Source organism: Rana temporaria, chromosome 12 (genome assembly GCF_905171775.1).
Source record: "Rana temporaria chromosome 12, aRanTem1.1, whole genome shotgun sequence".
NCBI classification, from domain to species: Eukaryota; Metazoa; Chordata; class Amphibia; order Anura; family Ranidae; genus Rana; species Rana temporaria.
Window position 1 is genome coordinate 31,574,712 of NC_053500.1, and position 7,409 is coordinate 31,582,120.

At 42.7% G+C, this 7,409-nt stretch overlaps 1 long non-coding RNA gene across 1 annotated transcript; it reads left to right on the plus strand.

Moving 5' to 3' along the window:
* The first annotated feature begins 435 nt into the window (after positions 1 to 435).
* LOC120919205 lies at positions 436 to 2,399 on the plus strand. Its single transcript, XR_005744531.1, has 2 exons — positions 436 to 1,858; positions 1,892 to 2,399. It is a non-coding gene; the product is annotated as an uncharacterized LOC120919205 (long non-coding RNA).
* Positions 2,400 to 7,409: the final 5,010 nt, after the last annotated feature.

The window sequence follows — 7,409 nt, forward strand, 5'->3', positions numbered from 1 at the left end:
GCTGACAACGTAAGCTAATGTGTAGCTAGAGACACTGACCTCTGGCTATAGACACCTTGGTGTCTTGCTACTGTTGTGCCTTTTTTAGTTTTCTTGACTTGGGAGAAAAAGCAGTGCAAGCTCTATTGCACTTTTTCTTTGCAGTTGACCTTTTACTTATATTTTTTTTTTTTTTTTTTTTTTAAGACTCCAAGACAAGAGCAGATTTCTCAGTTTTGAACAAAAACGGGGAGTTGATTTTGCACCCAAATAGTTATGACTCGGTGTTGGCCTAAGCGAAATCTCCATGTGGTTTTAAGAAGGGGTTCTAGGTTCAATGCGAAAACTGGAGAGTGCATAATCTGGTGCACCTTTGCATATAAAGCAGTCGGCTTCCAGGTTGTTGTGTGTTTTTTTTTTTTTTGTCAAAGCTTAATTAAACAAGCTGAAGCCAGAAGCTGATTTGGCTACCATGCAGAGCTGCGCCAGATTTTGCACTCTTCGGTTTTAGTAAATCAACATCACTGTGTGTCACACCCTTTAGTGAATCATCCGAAAAATCTGGAGTCATTTTAAAAGACCTTTCATCATTACTGTTTCCTGTAGTTTAGTCTTCAGACTTCAGCTGGTGATTTCTCTTGATTTAGAGTGGAGTATCGTGGCATGAGCAGCAGGAGACGTGAGTATTTAATTAATTTTACAGGTACGGCTTTGATTAAAAAAAATAATAAAATAGGTTTAATGATAAACTCGCTTTAACATAATATACGGTACATAAAAGTCAAGGGAAAGTGTGACCCCTTAAGGTATTAAACCCCAAAAACAGAAATATATATTGTAGCTAACCAATTTTTATATTTTGCTTATTTTATATAATGCACCTTATCAATCCTGAAATGTGATGGCTGCATTTGATTTTCCGTTTACCAGCTTGTGACTTGTCTCCTGTCCTATTGTGTTTCAACTCTGGATCGGAGTAATGGAGGCACCTTTGGACGGCAGCATTTCGTTATCTCGTTTTTGCTAGGAGACCACCCTGGATCAGTCGCTGGTTGTGGGTGGGTGGGTGGTTGTGTGGGCAAGTAGAAAAGGATTCCTCCAGCAAATTGTGCCCAGTATTAGATCATGGCAATAAAACATTTTGGGGTTTGGGTTGTTGCCTTATGGTTGTTTCCACGTGTAGACTTGGGAAAAGTAGGAAAAACGGAGCGCCCGGTGTCCAGAAAAATGCGAATTGGAAAGTAAGGCAAAAGCTGTTTGTTAAAAGTAGTGACAAGAACATTGGGCCAACGACCTTCAAGGTAAAGGACCCCCTCCCCCTTTCTTCAGAGCTTTTGCTGCATGCTATTAAATGGAGGGGGGAGAAAGATAAAGATTCCTAAGCCGGATATATATATTTGCGTGGTATCAGTGAGAAGAATAACTTCTGTGCTGGCAGGTGCAGCAACTGCAACCACAGCTGTCAGCCTGCTCTGATACCATGCAAATCCAGTTGTGTCGTACCGTCCCTCCCCCACATCCAAAAAACGCATTGACTCAATGTACTTGTCTCTACTTTTAATAAACACTTTTTAACCTCCCTTCCATTTTGCATTTTTTTATTTACTTTTGCAATTCTGTTAGGGGAGGGTAAGTGTTGGATGCACCAGCAGATTTTAGATGGATTTGACTGACCAAAAAAATCTGAACTCCAGCTAATGCTGCTACAATTTTATTTTACCTTTTTGGAGTAAAGGTTTTTACCCAAATTATTAAAGTTGACCATTGTAAGCACCCCTGTCTGTGTTAAATTGGTTGCCTCAACCCGCTAACAGACTAAGCTGTCCAACAAAAGTGTCAGAGGAAGTTAAAAAATAAAATGTACTGGCAGGACCAACAGGTGAAAATAAAAATGTACTGGCAGGACCAACAGGTGAAAATAAAAGAAAACTAATCTAAATGCCACTTTTATATAATTGGTAAGCTACAACAACATTTTTGTTTTTTGGTTTAATAGCGCTTGGAAGGTTGGAACGCCTGGGGAGACTTTTTTTTTTTTTTTTTTTGGTGCACAGGCTTTAACCCAATATATATTATTAGTAGGGACTCGTTTCCAAAACTTTTGTACAGCTCCATGCGAAAATGTTAGAATTGAAAGGGATTGGATGCTGTGGGCTTTCTGAGGAGCGACTTGTAGCCTTTGGTAAAACCTATGCATGTATCTGGTCCATCATCAATATTGAGACTAAACTGACAGGATGAATCCTCACTCTTGCCCGAGTTGTGCTATACACAGGTTTGGCTTATCCCTCATTAGAAACAGCTTGAATTGGTTTAATTTATTTTCTAGTATTTCCCAGTATTAGTTTTCTACCTCCAAACTGTGAAGTTGTAAAATAAATTAATTTTTTATTGTGATAAAATAAAAGTTTATTTTTATACTTGTGGTATTTGTTTTTATGAGGCCAGGACTGTGTACGTATGTAAAGTTTTTTTATAGTGTGTGTGTGTGTGTGTGTGTGTGTGTGTGTGCGTGTGCTTTAAAGTGGCTGTAAACCCATAAAAATAAACTAACGCCTGCAAGACAAAGACATAATGAGCTAGTATGCATACATACTCCCGGGGGTAACTTCTGGGTATCGCGGCTCCGGGGCTGTGATTTTTCTGGAACTGCGGTAACGGAACACATACGCGCCATTGCGCATGCGCCGGTGACATCGGCACATGCAGGGTTTAGGTTTAGATATCCAGGGTAGCTACAGTTATCGTATTTAACGCGGTCCCGCGTATACCGCGCACCCCTAAAGTTGCCCCGAATCCTGTGAAAAAGTTTTTTATTTGTACTTTAGTTTTGGTGTCTTGCGCGGCGGCCTCGTCGGGTCCGGCGTCCGTCTGCGGCTTCGGGTGTCCTCTTCGTCGGGTCCGGCGTCCTTCTGCGGCATCCTCCTCGCTCGTTTCCCACGCCGAGTTTGAATACTGCGCCGACATATACCGAGCGCAGTACACTCGTGTATCGTCGGGCAGGCTCGGCAACTCTCGCGCTGACGTCCTGTACGCTCAGTGTACTGCGCTCGGTATATGCCGGCGCAGTATTCAAACTCGTGGCGGGAAAATGGGTATCGGCGTATACCGCACACCCACGATTTTGCCCTGATTTTCAGGGCAAAATAGTGCGCGGTATACGCCGATAAATACGGTAAGTCTTCTAGGCTTACCTGTAGTAAAAAATGTGTAAGGGTTTACAACCACTTTAAGGGCTTATGCAGATGGAAGTTGTTTCACTGTGATATTAGGGCTCATTCACACTACTTCTTCTTTTTTTTTTTTTTTTTTTACCTGCATTTGAAACTGGTCAAATTGTAGATTTGCCACTAAGGCTGGGTTCACAGCAGGGGTCCGGTGTGTCTCCGTTTACCGCTTTCATGTCCCATTCGCATTGGAGCCGCTGCAAGGGATGTGTTAACGGGCTCCATAGAGAGATGGTCACAATCTCCTGCTATGCGAAATACATGCAGAAAATCCCTCATCCAATTCGAAATAGTGTGAACCCAGCCTTACTCCTATCCTGTCCTGTTGGAGATGTATGTGCATTGCAGGAAAAGCAGGTCAAATAAAACCCTTTTGCTTTTTGAGCTTGTTGTGCTTGAATAAAAAATGTTACGGACGGTAGACAGCAATGTCCATGTATACAACCAATTCTAGAAGCGATGGATCTGGGTTCCCACCACCAGAATAGAGAAGCTGTGATCAAGCCTTCAAATAGTTCAATATAATGGTAAGTTTTATACAAAAATTTTATTTTTATTTTATTTTGTGTATGATTTGGTTTGTACATAATGTAAATGACTGTGAACGTTTCTTTCAACCTACGCCGTCTGAAGACTTTTTGTGACTGGTGAAGGAATGACATTGAAGACTTTGTTTTGCCTGCATTGTGGTCGTTTTGCAGAGTGCACCCACTCTGCCAGTAGGACTGAAAAAATAACAACTGTGATGCAGGCAAAATCCTTGTCTACGGGATAGAGGGTGCTTTGTATAGCTAGAACAGATGTTCTATCATGGGTGGCTTTGGGATGCATAACCTTTGAGAGAATAATGTATTTAGAAGGTGGGGACCAGTTTTATTTATCAAGACCTGTGTTCCTTGATCACATGCACCCCCCTAAAAAAAACTCTAGCAATATACAGCAAACTGAGCATGTGCAGAGTGCCTCCAAGATAGGGTGACCACATTTCCAAACCACCATATGCTTGTGCTGTAAAGAATCACAGCACAGTGATTGGACACACGAGGCAGGATTTATGATTTCTTCAATCGCAAGCAGGGGGCAGGATTGTTCTCCCCCAGGCATTTCCGGCCAGGACAAGTACTTTGGTGAGTAATGCGGTGATGTGGCGGCCTTTTTTGGGGGCATCAGTTTGGCCGAGGGGGTTGCTGTGTCAGTTTCATTCCGGGACACTGTATTGTCCTGAAATGAATGTGCCCGGAACAGACCTGCAAAATGTGGGACTGTCCCGGTATATGTGGTCACCCTACTCCAAGGCTCTTTTCTATCAGGAAATAGATTGGGGATAGTTAAAGAAGGGGGGGGGGGATCAGAAAAAAGACCCAATCAAACAACCTTTTTACACCATGCAAAGGATTAACCCCTTCGGTTTCATAGTGAGTTAAACAAGCATGCTTTACTGCATATGTGGACTGATTTTACTGTTGTGGGTTTAGTAACACTTTAGAAAAATTGGATATTGTGGAGGCAATATGGACGTTCGTGGTACGGTATGAATTGCAAAGTAAATTTACAAAAATATAAATTTATTTTTCAAAATCATACATAATAAAATCAGCACATCCAGTGCGGAATGACCATCTATATCTAAAGTCCCTTGTATGTCAGATAAATGGATGTTTCACATATATCCACATCCAATGTCTAGGATCTATGTATTTAAGGCTGATTTTATTAGTATGTATGATTTTGTAAAATAAATTAATATTTTTGTAAATTGACTTTGTAATACCGTACCACGAAAGTCCATAGTGAAAACTATAGTGCTTCAAACCACATGCTATTTAGTGTGATGCAATTAATAAAAAAGGTTTGGTTTCACCCTTATATTTTTGCTGCCGATTTTGTAATGAATGGGCTGCTTACACACAGACCTGCACAGATATGAATGGTGTCTTAGATACAATCTCTGACACACACATGTATAGGGTTTTATGTCAGTGGTTGTAAAGGTAAAAGGTTGTGTGTGTGTGTGTGTGTGTGTGTGGTGTTTATTTTTTTATTTTTTTTAACGTTAATGTATTCTCTGCATTAAGGTAGAAAAAAAACCTGTCAATAGTTACCCCCCTCATTAGTCTCTTCCTTAAACAAGAACTAAACTTGTCCAGTGGATATCGCACAAGGCTTGAAGCGGGGGCGGACCCAGAGTCTAGTCTCGGGAGGGGCACTGCCACAAAATACGATTTATTTTTTATTTTATTTTTGCAGACAATTTATTTGGGAAATGGCTGGTGTTAACGCTTCAATCATCACGGCACCATGGTTGTTATGGCGTCTGGATGAGTGTAGCACATTATTTCTATTACATGGTGTTAGAAAATGAAATGGTTCAACTCGCCATAATGCACAATCAGTGGGAGCCCCGAGTGTGTCACTTGCCACTGTCGCCTGCCACCAGATGCAGATTGTCACATGCCACAAAATTGGGTACTTTATTGCAAGGCTCAAAGCGTTACAGCAAGTTAAAAAAATAATAATATTAAAAGACTGAATGAGTTTAAAAAACAAACGATACTAACGCCCATGCTTCCGGGGACACGTGGGAGCGTGGTGACGTCACTGCGTAGCTCCGCCCTGACCAGTTTCGACAAAGCTGTTGTTTTCAAAGGGCATGGGCGACGCATTAACATCACCACAATATATAGGAAGGGGACCCGAGGGATGTTCCGGGAAATTGGCCAGCGTTGGGGGTGGCCAGATGTCGATCTATTGGCATCCAGGTTCAACAACAAGCTAACATTAGTTTGTGTCCCGAACAAGGGATCCCCTGGCAATCGGAACAGATGCTCTGGTAGTTCCAAAAAGCCAGTACTCTCTGATTTATGCCCCCCCCCCCCCCCGATCCCTCACCTTCCACATTTGTTGCGCAGGTTTCGGAGAGAGGAGGTTCCAGACATTCTGGTGGCACCAGCCTGGCCCAGAATACCCTTGTTCCCCGGGGATTGTGAGATTGGAAATAGATGGGCCATGGACGCTTCCACACCACCCTGATCTACTGTCTCCAAGATCCTATATTCCACCCCAATTTACAGTCTAAATTTGACGGCATGGCTATTGAAGCCAGGGTGCTGAAGGATCGTAGCATCTCGGACCGGTGGTGTCTACCCTAGTGAATGCTAGGTAAGCGGTCACTAGGAAGATCTATCATAAGGTCTGGAAGACATATATTGCTTGGTGTGAAGCCAGGAAATGCCATCCTCTGAAATACATGATTTGGGAAAAGATCAGTGGAAATCAGATTGGCTTTGCGTACAATCGGAGGTCAGATTCCAGCCCTGTCGGTATTCTTCCAAAGACCTTTAGCCTCCCATTCGCTGGTCTATACCTTTTTATGCAGGGGACAACTCGTTTGCTTCCCCCCCATTAGGTCACCTATGTGTCCTTGAGACTTACATTTGGTGCTGTCTGTTACAGAAACAACCATTTGAGCCTATCAAGTAAATTCCATTAGTCCTGCTGTCACGCAAGCTAGCCTTCCTCAGCTAGAAGGGTGTCGGAATTGGGGACCCTTTCATGTAGGGAACAGTATCCAATTCTTCACCACGACAAGGTGGTGTTGCGTCCTATTCCATCCTTCTTGCTGGCCTTTAATTTAAATCGGGACATTGTTTTGTCTTTTTTTTTTTTTTTTTTCTCAGCCTCGTTTGGCGGAAGATAGACAACTGCATTTCTTGGACGTCGTCTGGGCAGTCAAGAGTTTGTCTAGATCTGCGCAGATCCAAGGATCAGAATCCTTTTTTGTTTTACCAGAAGGACCCAAGAAGGGGAAGGCAGCTTCTAAAGCTTCCATCGCCAATTGGGTCTGCCAATTGATCATTCAGGCCTATGGGCTGAAGCTCCCCTCTTCGGCGTGAAAGCTCATTCTACCAGGGGTGTCTGAACCCTCCTAAGCTTTTCGCCCTCGGGTATCTGTGGCTCAGATTTGTAAGGCTGCTACCTGGTCTTTAGTGCATACGTTCACAAGATTTTATCAGGTAGATATTGAAGCAAAGAAGGCTGGACGGCCGCACTCCTGTGCAATTTATTTATAGTCGATACCTGTAGTTCATCTTTGTATCTGGCACTTGAATTAAGAAATTGCACAGGAGTGTGGCTGTCCATCCTTCTTCTTTTCTGAGCAGAAGGGTAAGAGAAACTGCCTTAGAGCGACGAACATGTACTTAG